Here is a 17,236-nt window from a genome sequence, read left to right on the forward strand (position 1 = left end):
TAAATAAATAAATACAAACAAACACAAAGCAGTACTAATTTAAACACTATGGTACTAGCATAAAAATAGACACAATATCAATGGAATAGAACAGAAAATCCAGAAATAAACCCACAGTTATATGGTCAATTATTGTTTGACAAGGGAGGAATTAATATACAATGGAAAAAAGTCTCTTCAACAGTGTTGGGAAAACCGAACAGTAACACGCAAAAGAATGAAATTGGATCACTTTCATATACCATACACAAAAATAAACTCAAAATGTATTAAAGATCTAAATGTATTAAAGATCTGAAATCATAAACATCCTTGAAGAGAGCACAGGTAGTAATCTTTCTGACATCGGCTATAGCAACATTTTTCTAGCTATGTCTCCTGACGCAAGAGAAATAAAAGCAAAAATAAGCTATAAAATAAGCTATTATGTCAAAATAAAAAGCTTCTGCACAGCAAAGGAAACAATCAACAAAACTAAAAGACCACCTATGGAATGGGAGAAGATATTTGCAAATTACATATCCAATAAAGGGTTAGTATCCAAAATCTATAAAGAAAGGATATAACTCAATACCCAAAACACAAATAATCCAATTAAGACATACAGATGGCACATGGAAAAGATGCTCAACATCACTCATCACCAGGAAAATGCAAATCAAAACTACCATGATTCTCATATGTGTCTGAATGGCTAAAATCAAAAACACAAAAAACAACATGTGTTGACAAGGATGTGGTGAAGAAGCAAGCCTCATGCACTGTTGGTGGGAATGCAAACTGGTGTAGCTATTGTGGAGAACAGTATGGTGGTTCCTCAAAAAATTAAAAAAATAGAATGACTCTATGATTCAGGAATCAATCATACTACTGGGTATTTACAAATACAAATTATAAATTGTAAATACAAAAACACTAATTCAAAGAAATACATGCATCCTGACGTTTATTGCAGCATTACCTACAATAGCCAAATTATGGAAGCAGCCCATTCATCAGTAGATGATAAAGAATATGTGGTATATAGATAACAGAATATTATTCAGCCATAAAAAAGAATGAAATCTGCTTTGCAACAACATGGATAGAGCTAGAGAATATAATGGTAAGTAAAATAAATTAGAGAGACAGATGCCATATGATTTCATTTATATGTGGAATTTAAGAAGCAAAACAAACAATCAAAGGGAAAAGAGAGAGGCACACCAAAAAAATAGACTCTTAACTCTAAAGAACGAACTGACCTGACGGTTACCAGAGAGGGGTGTGGTGAGGCGGGGTGGGTGAAATAGGAGATGGGAGGACTAAAGAGTACATTTATGATGATGAAAAAAAGTAATTGGGAATATCAGAGCTGAGTAATGGAGGGAGAGAGAGGTATAATAGCCATAGTGCTGTTGGCACAGGAGGTGCTGGGGATGGGAGTCCCTAGCAACCAGCAAGGGTTGCTTGCCCCTCTCAGAAGGCGGGGGTGGGAGACTTCTCAGCAAGTCCTGTGAGAAAGGAACCAGAGCCAGGAGGTTGGACAAAGGCCAGATCTACCACTCAAAAATGGAAATGCTTGATTAAAACAACTGGTTTCTCTTGCCATTTGTTTCTTGTTTTGCTTTCCTTCTCCTTCCTCTGTTTCTCACATTCTCATGAAAATGTATCCCACTGTCAAAAACGAGGTGAGTGGGCAGAACTTTTTAACAATGTGACAAAAAACAAAGAGCAATTATAAATTGCCACTCTTCTCCACACAGAACACACATATGCCACTCCATTTATGAGCATCAAACGCTGGCAGGATGTCAGCCTAACAACACACATTTATAAACCAATTGAAAACCTGAGTCTAATGACCATTAACCCGGCCCACATCTTGGCTCTTTCATTCAATGCGGAGACATGATTCCATTTTTCTGTGACTCTCTACAAATGGACCTTTCGGATTATTCTTAAGAAAGGTAAGTATGCCTCTAAAGTGTTAATAGTTATAAACATTGGGAGAAAACAAAGTCATGCTCCCCCTCCTTACCTGCAAGGCCAGAAATCAAGATACAAAAGTTGTAGTGCAAAAAACTTTCATGCAAAATCTCCTACCTTATATGAATGCCAGTGGGCAACCATTATTTGGGGAAGTTCCTCATAACTCCTTTAAAAGTAGTAAGTGCTTCCTTTTCTAACCCCTTTAACAAGACTCTAGACAAAGAGTATTGGTTATTGTGTAAAGACAAACCAGCCTCTCTCCCAACAAAAGGCTGCCCTTCTCTGCCTTTTCTCAAGAAACTAGCAGTGGGTGATTTTGCTCTCCTCTTGCCTGAGGGGCAGAAATTGACCTCTGGATTCTCCAGCAGGTGATAATTATCACCAAATTGATTAGTTCAACAAAGGAGCCCTAATATTTGCATAAAAGGCTTTTTGGAAGTTTTGGGTGATTGGTCATTCCCAGGAAAAGTCATTGTTGGGGCTTACAAAAGAATCCTTCTCTAAATCAGAAGTTACCCAATTATCCCAGCCCTCTGGCATCTGGACCACTTTAAGAGAGAGGCTGGAATAGAAAGGGAACTACATCTTGAATCATCTCAAATCAAAACTGCCTAGGAATCTAAGCTAAATTCAATATAGTGAGGGCATTCACTGACTCTAAGAACTGAAGGATGCTTGAACAATATCTCATTCCATCTTACAGATGGAGCCAAAGCACAGAAAAAGGAATTGATAAATCCTAAATAATGGTTACTGTTTATCAAACAGTCACTATATTCTACAGTTTGTGCTAAGTTATTTAACCCCATGATTTCATGTAATGCTTTCAATAACCCTATGAGGTACATTCTAGCAGGACCTCCATCTTCTATAAGGAAAGTAAGGCTTTGAGAAGCAGAATAAGTGCCCCAAGTCACACGGTTGGCAAATGGGAGCATGAGATTTTTGTGAACTACAAAGCTCGAGCTCTGTACCTTTACAGACATTGCCTCTTGTACCCCAGGTCACACAAATAAGAAACGGCAGAGACAGGGCTAGGAGCAAGCATGGGATTCCTAGCCTAATGTGTTTGTACCACCATGCCATAATAGTAAATATGAATAAATCAGAAGACTAGACCTTCACTAGTCACAGCCCAGAGATCTGATTCAGGCTCCACTGTGGAGGATATGCTCTGCTGTAAGGAGCACTTTGGGATCTGGCCTGGGATGGGAGGGTTCACTACATTTGTCAGACTAGTCTTCCAGTGATAAGAAAAGAGAGTCTATTTGGCACCTGCCAATGGAGTTACAGAAGATTCTTTCTTCTCTAATTTCCCTAGGTCTGACTTGATATTAAACTTCTACAATGTTCTGTGTTGAGCAAATGTGATAGAAATTTGGTAGGGTACAAAGGCCAATAGTTCTGATTTGCCTAAAATTGCATTTCATCCAGCAATCATTTTTTAAATCTACATGCTCTATCTCTTACCCTGGGAACCAAGGGATGTTATAATTTGGCTGATTTTCTTACAGAAATGCTTTGTAATGCACACATTGTAAAATTACACGAGTTCTTTTTAAAGCTTGGATTCTGTATATGATAAATGCCTTGGGAATGAATTTCTACCAACATTAGCAATTCTCACTGTTAAAAAAACCCCTCCTTTGACATAGTTTATTACTATGGGTGATGTATAATAGCACCATACTCATCCTTGGTGCTGTGTGCCAGCTAAATTCACCTCCTCCATCTACTCTGCCAAGCCATCTCTTCTTGGTTCTAGGCTTGTTTCAATAAACCACTTCTGACAGTACTGGGTTATTAAAAAATGGTTTTTGCTTGCTTAGTGCTTCAGTGTCTGCAAAGTACGCTTATATATACTGAGTCACAACTACCTGCTGTGGTAAGCAGAAGACATGTTATTATCCCTAAATGACTAAAGGAGCAGAGGTTCAGGGAGTTCAAGAGACTTACACAAGATCCCACGCCATTGACTAATGAATCTAGATGTTCTGACTCCAAGTTTGTTTGTTTGTTTGTTTTCAATTTTTGCTTTGGTCTTTATTTATTTTTTTAAAAGATTTTTATTTATTTATTCATGAAAGACACACACACAGAGGCAGAGACACAGGAGAAAGGAGAAACAGGCTCCATGCAGGGAGTCCAACGTGGGACTCGATCCTGGGACTCTAGGATCACACCCTGGGCCAAAGGCAGGCGCTAAACTGCTGAGCCATCCAGGGATCCCCTGGTCTTTATTTTTTAGAGCAGTTTTAGGTTCACAGAAAAATTGAGTGGAAAGTACAGGGAGTTCTTATACTACCTATAAGTTTTTCCCCCCCTTAAAATACAGTGCCTGCTCCTATCACTTGAGGCCTTTTTAAACTTGAAAAACTAATTATAAGTTCACCTGGAAGAATAAATTGGTGAAATTATTTAAGCTGGGTTTTTTTTATTATTATTATTCATGAGAGACACAGAGAGAGAGAGGCAGAGACACAGGCAGAGAGAGAAGCACGCTCCATGCAGGGAGCCCGACCTGGGACTCGATCCCTGGACTCCAGGATCAAGCCCTGGGCTGCAGGTGGCACTAAACCGCTGCGCCACCAGGGCTGCCCTTTAAGCTGTTTTTGATGTTGAAATAGTAACCAGAGGAAGTTCGTTGTATCAGATATTATTAAGGTGGTGATAGCTAACAGTTATTGAATGCCTCTTCATTCCTATCCAAGCACATCCTCTTTGAATGTGCTAGGAAGCTTTACAACTACTCTAGAAGGTAGTTAGTTACTATCATTACCCTCATTTTACATATGAGGAAAATAAGGCAAAGAGAAAATTAGATGCCCATCCCAAGATCACATGCATGGATGGAGCTGGGATTGTAGACCAATAAATTTGGCTGGCTTCAAGCTCCCTTTCTTAACATTCTGCTTGTCTCTCTCATATTGTATAATCTGAATTCTTGAGATAGATGAAAACTCAATTAGGCAGATCAAGGAAATAGAATAGACAGCTCAAAAGCAGACTTTAATGTATGTAAGACTGAAGGTATAATTAAGTTGAGAACTCAAATCAGGGGATAACACAGAATGTATTCAATATGTGGCTCCAGAGTGATGATAGTGCTCAGCCCTTGGTATCAGACAAATCTGAGAGTATATAGCAGCTCCGCCATTCACTAGCTTTCTGACTGTGGCATAAAAGCAGTGACTTATGGAGGCTGTAAATTGCTTTGTGTAGTGGCTTATACAAGACAAGCACTCGATAAACATTAGCTATTATTATTAGCACTCAATAAATACTAGCATGGAAGAAAGAAAGCTAGAATCTTCATACCACACACAACAAAATTTCCAACTAAATGCAGAAAAAAAGAAATTAAAAATAGAGTAGGTTTACCTAATTTTAGCATGAGGAAAGATTTTTCCAGTCATAGAAACTAGGGGGAGAAATCTTAAAACATTAACTGCACAATAAAAGTTAACTTAAATACTATGCATAGTTGAGGGAGAGAGAGGAAGTGCACAGGAGCCAGGAGAGGCAGAGAGTGACAAAGAATTTTAAGCAGGCTCCATGGTCAATGCAGAGCTCCATGTGAAGCTCAGTCTCACAAACCTGAGATCATGACCTGAACTGAAATCAAGAGTCAGATGCTCAACTGACTGAGCCACCCAGGCGCCCCTAAGCATAGGTGTTTTATAATAATAGTTGTAATATGATGTAAATTTAGATACTAAATTTACCAATATAGTAAATTTAATAATTTATTTATTTTTTATTTATTTTTAAAGATTTTATTTATTTATTCATGAGAGACACACAAAGAGAGAGGTAGAGACACAGGCAGAGGGAGAAGCAGGCAGGCTCCATGCAGGGGAACCTGATGTGAGACTGGATCCCAGGACCGTGGGATCACGTCCTGAGCTGAAGGTAGATACTCAACCACTGAGCCACCCAGGGGTCCCTAAATTTACTAATTTAAATGTAAAAATCCCTGGTGATTCAACCAATAAAGAATAATTTCTAGTGAAACGAAGTTTAAAAATTTAAATACTAATTTCAATATTAAATTTCACTAGAAACTATTCTTTGTTATTAAATCACCAGGAATTTTCAGCACAAGATCTAACATCTTAACCAAGGCCCGGGCTCTGGGCTTACTCTGTCTTTTCCATTTCTTAAAGGGGTTTAAAAAGAGAGACACCATCAAATAGACTGAGTCAGATGATTGCAGTTCCTTCTTTCCTAGTCCTTGCACAAGCTGTTTGATTCCTGTCCAGAGCAGGAAAAGCCAGTATTTTAGAAAAATCTAATAAAGAATTTCACATTTCAAGATCTCTCTTAAAAATTTAGATTTATCAACAGTATTAAAATATATTTGCTTCTGATCTAAACATTTCTTGTTTTGCAATTTACTTTTTGTATGTAATTTTATTTTATTTTATGTAAAGTTTATTATTACTATTTTTTTTAATGATTTCTACACCCAACATGGGGCTCCATCCCAGGACACCAGAATCACGACCTGAGCTGAAAGCAAATGCTCAACCACTTAACAGACTGAGCCACCCAGGTGTCCCTTAAATAAGTATTTTAAATACTAAGCATGTATCACATTTAAAAGACATTCCACAAAGCATAAGTGGTTATTTTCACACCAAAGGTCAGGTGGAAAACTGGAATGAAAATAAAGCATGGTTGATGAACGTGGGTGCACTTTGGAGTCAGATGGACCTGGGTTTCACTCCTGGCTCTGCCTTTTTCTAGCTCTATGACTCCCAACAAATAGCCATACTTCCTGGCACATTAGTTTCCTCATCTGTAAGATGGAGATGATAATCGCCTTTCTCTCATGGGGTTATTCTAAGTAGTATAGATAACAAATGAAAACCATCAGCTCCATTGTCTAGTTCCAGAGTAGATATTTTGTCAATGCTTGCTCTGGTTCTTATCCTAATTGTTTCATTTATCCTCTGCTGATTGTTAGACAACTTGCTGAGATGGTTAGTTTCTCATTTTAGATGACATGTTTCTTCTTTTTTTAGGTGACATGTTTCTTGAACAAAGGGACTAGTTTCATATTTCTTTAGAATAGCTTTTCCTATTGTGGGCACTTCTTTCCCTGACTTCTTTTGTTCTCTCTCTCCTCTCTACTGTTTTCACATAGGATTCTGTACTGGTCACTTGACAAGGCTGACTAATGGATAAAGTTGTATAATGCAGTGATTTATTTCTGTGAGTTACTAGGAAAAGAGGGGTTTATGTGTGCATACAAGTATGCATTTTTTTCATATTACAGATACAAGGCAAATTGATAGAGTGACTTGCCCAGGGTCCCACAGACTTTGCATCTCTTCTTGCCTATCTACCCATCATATACCTCATAAAAGTATACGATTCTAAAGATTGAAGGGGTGCCTGGGTGGCTCAGTTGGTTAAGCATCTGACCTTTGGTTTGGGCTCAGGTTGTGAGATCCAGCCCAGTGTGGGGCTCCTCGGTCAGCGGGGAGTCTACCTGAGATTCTCTCTCCTTCTCCTTCTGCCCTTCCCCTTCTGTATGCGTGTGTGTGTGTGTGTGTGTGTGTGTGCGCATGCACTCTCTCTCTCCTGTTCTATCTCTGAAATAAACAAATAAATCTTAAAAAAAAAAAAAAAAAAGATTGCAGAGGGCTCCCTACATTTGAATGATGGCTTCTTGCAGTCTTTTCACAGCAGTACTGAGGATTGTCTTCCATTTCAGAATTTCCATGTTTGAATGAGGATGTTGAAAGATCCAACCTTGAAATAACAACAACATGACCAAACATATTAACTTAAAGGGGATATTTAAAAATTTACCCATTATATAAATCCTGCTCAGCCATCAGTCTACCCAAGCCTACTTAAAAAAGGAAATAAAATCTAGGGGCACCTGGGTAGCTCAGTCAGTTGAGTTACCAACTCTTGGTTTTGGCTCCGTTCATGATCTCAGGGTCATGAAATTGAGCCCCTAGTTGGACTTCATGCTCAGTGGGGAGTCCGAGATTCTCTCCCTCTCCATCTGCCCCCCTCAGCTTGAATGCTTGAATGCTTGAGCACTTGAGCGTGCGTGCACACACAATCTCTCTCTCTCTCTCTCTCTCTCTCTCTCTCAAATAAATAAAACCTTTAAAAAAGAAAAAAGAACCCAAGTCCATTCATATAAAATATAAGTAATTAGCTTAAGAATTATTCCTCCTCAGGAGATTTGCACTAAAATGGGACCAAATCTTCTACCCAAGGAATTAAATCCCTATGATGACTTCTGAAGTATTAGAGGACTTTTAAGAATCCTACACACTCTGCAGACCTACAGATGAGCTTCGTCAGCATCCCCTAGTCTCGAGATCCCATCTCTCAAGAGAGAACATTTTATTGGTAGTCCACAGACTTGGGTTCTGTTCCTGTCTCCTTTGTGGACACTAGAGGAAAAGAAGCACTTTCTTTCTAGACACAGAGCATGTGAATTTAGGGCTGGCAGTGACTATCCTCCTTCACTGTGTAAAGCAGCCTAACTGTAGAATTTAGCCAAGCAGAGATGGACAGAGAAGAATCTCTGCAAGTGTTGCTTCCCACCATCCTGCCTTGGATCTTTGCTCCTGCAGTTCTCCCTTTAATCTTGTGAGCTGCCCCCAGTACACTAGCAAAGAATTCTCTTGTTGCTTATGCTAGTGTGAGTTGGGCTCTTGTCACCTACAGCTTAAAGATTCCTGACTAACAAATCACATTCAGTTTCATCATCCGGATCATGAGAACCACCCTAACTCTAGACTAGAGAAGACTGAACAAACCCTATCCCAGTTTCCTAAGGGTTATACAATGTAATCCCAGACTCTCACTTTGGTATTTCAGTCTTGCCCCTTAATGACTAAGACTTTGCTCCTTTCTCACAGATTATCTGCTTGCCATTCAACTGCCTATCACTGACTCTACCCACCTATTTGGATTCCTGGACATTTTCATGCTGAACCCTCTGGATACCTCACAACTTACTTCATTCCTATTTGCTGTTTTGCCATGCTTGCTGAGCTTGTTCTTAGCATATGCATATTTCCTCAATACCTATCCCAATCCAGTGAGACAGTTCTAATAATAAAATTTTATTCCTTAATTATAGAGCATGGGGCGGTGTTGGAGGGATACTTGACTCCTAAAAGCACATTCTCTAAAAGTAGAAACTTTCAACAGTTTCTAAAGTTCTTAGATTATGACAAAAAGATTATGAAAAGCAAATCTATTAGACCCAGGGCAGCCAGCCCCAAATCTTACTCACTCCCTGAGCCACACAGCAGCTAGCTACATAATGTTTGTATTTCAAGGGATGACAAGGTTCCCTTTTCCCAACAACCCATATCCTATCCCTTTTACAACCTCATTTGGGGATAGACTGTATTCTTTCTAGATTTTTGTAACCATAATCTTCCTTGAGAAGTCTCCTGTATAACATTTAAACAGTTTAAGAAACAATATTTGTCTTTTAACACAGAAGCTTTAGTTTCTTATCCAAGTTGGTATGTCTTTGTGATGGAAGACCATGCCTGACCCTAAGGGGACAGGCATGTCATTGTTACCAAAGGTGGTTTCTCAGAACCATGAAGAAGAAACTCCCAGGTATAAAAGTGGAGATACCGGGCAGAGTGGAGATATCCAGCAGCCCCTGTGGCTCAGCGGTTTGGCTCTGCCTTCAGCCCAGGGTGTGATCCTGGAGACCTGGGATCGAGTCCCATGTCAGGCTCCCTGCATGGAAACTATTTCTCCCTCTGCCTGTGTCTCTGCCTCTCTGTGTCTCTCATGAATAAACAATTATATAGCTTTTATATTTTATAAACAATTTATAAAATTTATAAACAATTTATAAAAAAAAAAAGAGTGGAGATATCAAGGAAGACTGGGTTAGAGGAGATGCATTTGAAAACTTTGACTAAGCATTCATGAACTTAAAAGCCTGGCTTTGATTATGGTTATACTAAGAGGATGACTGGGAGAAAGTTTCCAAATTCAGGGAATGTAAGTGATTCTCACTGTGGTTGCTCATCAAAGTAGACCCTAATTTGGATGGGTAAAGGGATCTTACTTACCATTTTCTAAGCAGATCTTGGATAACAGTGAGAAGTGGATGACAACAGGTAAATTGCTATCTTGGGGTACATGACAATGTTGGTTTTGGTTGACATGAGCTAAAAAAAAAAGGAAGGAGGAGGAAGTTGAGGGGGGAGAGGGAAAAGAGAAGAGAAAGTGAGTATTTTTCTAGGTCATCATCAACACAAAAGTCAGTTGTCAATATTTTAATATTCTTACCAGGGCATCAGCAAAGTTTTCCATAAGAACCCATAATGACCCATGACCCATTAAATATTTTTATTTGCTCTGGAAATGAAACTGCTTTTTAAATTGAAAATTCCTCTGCATAATTTCTTGATTTACTAAAAGATTGTTTTAATGTTTTTGTCCTAAGAACTGCCCTTCCACATGAGAACTACTGAGAAAACATTCATGTTTTATTTTCATTTATTCTTTTAGCAACTGGAGGATAGCAGCAGCCTGTTGCTGGTAAAGACATTTTTTAAAAAAGGCTACATGGACACAAGACTTCTTTGTATCTTTATTAAGTTTTATGCTAAATGTAAATCTAAAACAAGAAATCTCATTAGTCTATGAAGAAAATTTTCCTATAGAGAAAAACTAGATCTTAAAAGCTGTCTAAAAACAAAATACTAATGGGTATTTTGAAAAGAGAGCAAAACTCATAGTAGCTTCAAACTTTATATATGAATTGAGAAGTCCACAAGTCCAGGATCCCATAGCAAATAGGCTACATCTAAGATTTTTAAAAATAAAAATAAAATTTAATTCAATTTAAAAGATGAGAAAATTATAATGATAAAAAGTAAAAGAAATAAGCAACAGATAAGAATGTACAAAATAACTATGACTAATGTTTATTGAACACTTACTATATCCCAGCCACTATGCAAACACATTATGTGCATTATATAATTTATTTCTTTCAACAAAGTTCTATCATTAATAATTCTCATTTTACAGATGAGGAATTCAAATAAGTCTAGATTTAGACCCAGAAAATTTGCTAGGACTTGTTCTAACAAGTTCCCAGTGATGTTGATACACTGGTTCAGGGACCGCACTCTGAGAACCATTGCTACAGAGACTTTCAATCTCTTAATAAACAGCAATCACTTGATCTTAAAAAGTAAAAATTGTATTGCTAGAACTATCTTGTTAAAGCAAATGTATTGGGCTTCATGAACCATCAGGAACCTATAATAATATGAACATACTGAAGGGTTACTCTGAGGATCATATGAGATAATGAAGATAATAATAATAATAATAATAATAAAATAACAAACATATAAGTAGTGTCTACCACTGGGTGATGGGTGGAAGTGTTGAATCACTATGTTGTACACCTGAAACTAATATGACATTGTATCTTAATTGGAATTTAAATAAAAACTTTAAAAAAATAAGTAGTGTAAAAAAAAAAAAGTAGTGTCTACCATACTTAGTTACTTTTCCAAGTGCTTTAGTGTTAACTTATTTAATATTCAGAACCACCCTGGAAGGAGATACAACTTGCAATACCACGTCACAGAAAACGAAACTGAGGCAAAGAGGGATTAGGAAATGTGTTCAGTTATACAAGTAGTAAGTGCGATAGTCAGGATTTGAACCCAGGAATCCTAAGAGCAAAGGTTACTCACTACACTGGGTTACTTCTCTGTCTCAGAGGGGTCTTGTAGAGACAGCTGCCACTACTAATTATTCTCCTTGTCAAAATCATTATCTCTCATATGATAGCAGAATAAGAGTTAGGGATAAAGTAGCAGAAAGGACACTATACTGGGAGTTAAAAGACTAGGGTTGAGATCATGGCTCTATCAGAAACTGTATGACTTTGGGCAAGCTGACCCTTTGGCATCTCAGTTTTCTCCTTAGTGAAACAGAAATCCTGGACAGGGGTGTTTGGACAACTAAATTAGATGATGGCTAGAAAGATCTCTATGATCTGTAAAATATTACAGACTAATATGATTGTAATATTTAAAATATCAGTTCTTTTGCTACATTGAATCTTGCTTGTATATATTCAACACAATTGAAGCCAAAGTGAAAAATCTTAAGTCCTGAAGATAAAGCTATACTCTGGGGATAAAAACGGGGTCTACCAGTACTCTTCACAATATAGTGCTAAGCTCTGGTGAGGTTCCTCATCCTTTTTTAATTGCATGTCTGTACCAGTGACTCATATTTCCCTATCAAGTTTTCTAAAATCATTATCAGGAAAAATTTCAGACCCCTAAGGCTTTATTATTATTTTTAACATTGTCAGGGGTGGTACTTGCAAATATTTTCCCCCTCTCCTGCCCTTTTTTTTGTAATGTGGTAAAATATACACAACAAAATTTACCACTTAACCATTAAAATATTTTTATTGTGGTTAAATTTGCATAACATAAAATTTACCATTTTAACCATTTTTAAGTGTATAATTGTGTAGCCTTAAGTTCATTCACATTGTAGTGCAACCATCACTACCATCTTTAGAAATTTTTCATTTTCCTCAACTGAAACTCTACCCATTTAGTTATAACTCCCTATCCTCCCTTCCCCTGAGCCTCTTGCTACCATCATTCTACTTTCTGTCTCTATGAATTGGGTTACTTTAGGTACCTCATATAAGTGGAATCATATTATATTTGTCCTTTTGTTTCTGGCTTATTTCACTTTGCATAATGTCTTCAATGTTCATCCATATTTTTAACCTGTATCAGAATATCATTCCTTTTTAAGGCTGAATAATATTCCACTGTGTGTACATACTATAATTTGTTTACCCATACACACGTCCATACACAATGGACATTTGGGTTGTTTCTACCTTTTGGCTATTGTGAACAATACTGCTATGATATTGGTATACAAACATCTGTTTGAGTCCCTGCTTCCAATCACCTCCAGTTGAAGACAATTTCATCTAGCCCTCAAATTATTTTTAAAAATAATTTTTCAAATACAATGTCTGACACAAAATTTAAAATAATCATATTCACAGGGAGTCAAGAGAACATGAATGAGAATGAACAGAAACAAAAGGAGAACCCAGAAATAGATACACATTAATATGCCCAACTGATTTTTTAGAAAAATGCAAAATCAATTCAATGGCAGAAAGAGCATTTTTCAACAAGTGATGCTGAAGCAACTGGACATCCATAGGCCAAAAAAATGAACCTCAACCTAGGTCTCACATCTTACACAAAAGGTAACCCCAAATGGGTCACGGGCTTAAATGTAAAATTTGAAACTATAAAACTTCTAGAAAAAAAAATAAGGAGAAAATCTTCAGTATTTAAGAGTAGGCAGTGAATTCTTAGACTTGATATCAAAAGTACTATTCATAAAGAAAACTTTTGATAAATTGGATATCATCAAAATGTAAATATTTTTCTTTGCAAAAGACACTATTAAAAAGTTGAAAAGACACTAGGAGAAAATTTTTACAAAGCACATATACAACAAAGGACTAGAACCTAGCATATATAAAGAACTCTCAAAACTTAACAGTCCAAAAAGCAAATAATCCAATTAGAAAATGAGCAAAAAAAAAAAAGATATTTCACTGAAGTGGATATATAGATGGCAAATATTCAATATTTTAGCCATGAAAGAAATGCAAATTAGGGGTGCCTAGTTGGCTCAATGGGTAGAGCATGAGACTGTTGGAGTTGTGAGTTCAAGCCCCTTGTTGGGTGTAGAGGTTGTTTGAAAATAAAATCTTAAAAAAAAAAAGGAATGCAAATGAAAACTACAAGGAGATACCACTACATACCTCTAAGAATGACTAAAATAAAACATGGTGATAATACCCAAACACAAGAGAGGATATGGAGAGATGGTATCATTCATGCATTGATGGTGAGAATGTAAAACAGTATAAAGCCTCTTTGGAAAACAGTTTGAAAGTTTCAGATAAAAGTAAACATGCAATTGCCACATAGCCCAGTAATTGTACTTTTGGACATTTATGAAAGAAAAATCAAAACTTTTATTTACATAATTCCTATACATGAGTGTTCTAGCAGCTTTCAAAACAGCCGAAAAATGGGGGGAAAAAAACAAAATACCCAGATATTCTTCAAGGAGCAAATGATTAAACAAACAGGTACATTCATGCCACAAACTGCCACAAACTAAACAATAAAAAGAACAAACTACAAGTATGTACAACCTGGATGTATCTCCAGAGAATTAAGCTGATTGAAAAAAGGCAATCACCAAAAGTTATGTATTGTATGATTCCATTTATATAATATCCTTGAAATGACAAAAATATAGAAATGGACAACACATTGGTGGTTGCCAGGATTAAAAAGGGGGTGGAGAAAAGAGGGAGGTGGGTGTGGCTGCAGAAGGACAGTATGAATGATCCTTACCTTGACGGAAATATTTTGAATCTGGACTGTATCAGTGTCAATATCCTGGTTGTGATATTGAACTACAATTTTACAAGATGTCATATGGAGAAAATGAGTAAAGGGCATATGGGGTCTCTCTGTATGTGGGTCTATTATGACCTTAAGATAAAAAGTTAATTTAATGCAGTGCCTGGGTGGCACAGTTGGTTAGGCATCTGACTCTTGGTTTTGGCTCAGGTGGCAATCTCAGGGTTGTGATTTCAGGGATGTAAGATCAAGTACTGTGTCGGGCTCTGTGCTTAGGCAGACTCTGCTTGGGTTTCTCTCTCCCTCTGCCCCTCCCCCACCTCTCTATCTAAAAAAAAAAAAAAACCTTAAATAAAATTAACTAAAAACATTATGTATGTGGATAGCATCATATTTCTGTTGGACCCTGCCACAGTAAAAGAATTTGTAGGATCCCCTGAGACAGAGTTCATAGCACAAGAAGTATAATAGATAATTTCATTGAAAGCATTACAAATTTTTGTATCTTTCTCCTGACTTTCACTAATACACATTAAAATTATTAACACAAAGCAAGTATCACTAATATAATGTTTTGCCAATATCTCACTCACTTGCTGTTTTTATTCTTTTTTTAAAAAACCTGGATGATTATTTATAAAACTAACTAATAACTTCTACTTACCAGATGGAACATGGTGGTCTTTCTTTACTTTCACAAGATGATTTTCCTTATGATATTCCTCCCTTGAATAGCTGCTGATTTGGGTCATAGCTTTGGGATCTCCTTGCAAGGCACTGTTTTTGATTGAATTTTTGGTTGCACACTCATAAGCACCTTCGATAAGATCATGCCAACTGTAATTCATAAGATTTACAATTCCTGCAGGGTATATACGGTTACACTCTGCATATTTCTGCAATATCTCTCCAAGCTCATGCAGTATTTCAGAAGCAAGGAGTTTATATTCAAGTAGATTCTTTTTCAGGTATATTTTGGAGACTTGAAGTTTAGGAGAAAACTTGGCAACCTTAGGCGTTTGTGAGATGCTGAATGAATGGACCTCATCTTTCTCCTCAGCTTCAGCTATTGTAGGTAGTCTTGCATCCTTTAGTTTTTTAGATATTGGACTCTTTGTATGTCTGTAAAAAAACATATGTAAGCCTTAAAGATATTTTATCTTCTTTAACCTAGCAATTCAACTTCTAGAAATCCATCTTAAATTGTAATAGAAAAGGTATATAACATGTGTGAATAAAATTGCTAACTGTAACATTATCTTTTGATAATAGAATTGAAAGAAACCTAGTGACTATAAGGATATAGCTAAATAAGTAATGCCATTCTCATACAATGGGTAGCATGAAAAAGTGTTTGGAGGGCAGCCCGGGTGGCTCAGCAGTTTAGCGCCGCTTTTGACCCAAGGCATCGAGTCTCCGTCAGGCTCCCTGTGTGGAGCCTGCTTCTCCCTCTGCCTCTGTCTCTGCCTCTCTCCCTCTCTGTGTCTCTCATGAATAAATAAATGAAATTTTTTAAAAATAAAAAAAATTAAAATATATATATATTATGTTATAATATATAAAGATTATACATAACTGTATATGTGGGATGTCCTCAAAGTGTGTAATGTCTATATCACATATCTGGTAGTACAGAGACTACGCAAATATCCTCCAAAAAGTACATTGATTTTCTTGGATTGTGGAAGTCATTTTTTATTGGATATTTTCCAACTCTTCCTTTTTTTTTCAAGTAGGCTCCCCACTTACTTAAACTCACAACCCTGAGAGACCCCATGTGAGAGTTGCATACTCTACTGACTGAGCCAGCCAGGCTCCCCTCTAACTTTTCACAATGAATATTTATTATGTTTGTACACAGGAGATAAAAACATGATGTATGTTGCTTATTAATCACTTTAATTATAAGACAAGACAGAGGTCATTTCTTCCAGAAAGCCTTCCCTGAATTTCTTAGGTTAGTGGACAAACATGTTCTTTGTTCTCTTAGCCTGTCTTACACACCCCATCAGATGTTACTATATTATACTGAAACTCCAAAGCAGCAGCATAAATAGATATACAAAGAGACTAAGTGTTTCAAATAATGGAATTTTTAGCCACAGTTTATGAAACAACTATGCATAGCATGTTTAAAACTTACAAGTGGTCTTCCCCATTTGCTAATAGCACCTAGGTAATTCAAAGTAACCCTCTCTTGGGGACAACTAGAAACGCTGGACAAAGTTTGAAAAAAATCTTAAAGACTACAGAGAGCTAACAAGAAAGTGACAAATTACCATCAGTATCTGGAAGAAGATGGAATCCAAAGAGAAAAACCCCATTATTTTCCCCCCTCGCGGAAGGTCAGGGGTGGGGAAAGATAATTTACTAATTCTATAAGAGGCATTTAAGAGACTGAAAGACTAGTAGGGCTTTTTATAGCTTTGTGGAGGCTAAGGGTTAAAAATTTGGAATCTAGGGCCTTCCATGGCAAGGTTACTGGTTGAGTCTCAAAAGGCTGCATGCATACTAGAAGTAAGGGTTATCCAGAAGTACACCTAGTCCAGCTCATTATAACATAGCTTCAATTATCGCATTCCCTGACATTTAATTAAGGTGACCCCAAAGTGTTGCTATCCCCAAGCCTCTGACAAAAACAAATGTAAATCTCCTCCAATGGAAGCTAACTCTGTCCTAGCCCTCAAATTATTTTTAAAAACAATTTTCAAGCACAATGTGTGATACAAAGTGTTTTATAAAACAAGATTCACAAGGCATCAAGAGAACATGAATGAGAGCCAGGAGAAACAGCAATT

The 17,236-nt window shown here is 37.0% G+C and overlaps 1 long non-coding RNA gene across 1 annotated transcript; it reads right to left on the bottom strand.

Moving 5' to 3' along the window:
- Positions 1-7,631: 7,631 nt before the first annotated feature.
- On the bottom strand, positions 7,632-15,560 carry LOC140594226 (uncharacterized). Its single transcript, XR_011994912.1, has 3 exons — positions 15,103-15,560; positions 10,050-10,148; positions 7,632-7,731 (listed from the first exon to the last, which is right to left on the bottom strand). It is a non-coding gene; the product is annotated as an uncharacterized lncRNA (long non-coding RNA).
- Between the last annotated feature and the right edge of the window lie 1,676 nt (positions 15,561-17,236).

This window comes from Vulpes vulpes, chromosome 10 (assembly GCF_048418805.1).
Source record: "Vulpes vulpes isolate BD-2025 chromosome 10, VulVul3, whole genome shotgun sequence".
In the NCBI taxonomy this organism is placed as follows: Eukaryota; Metazoa; Chordata; class Mammalia; order Carnivora; family Canidae; genus Vulpes; species Vulpes vulpes.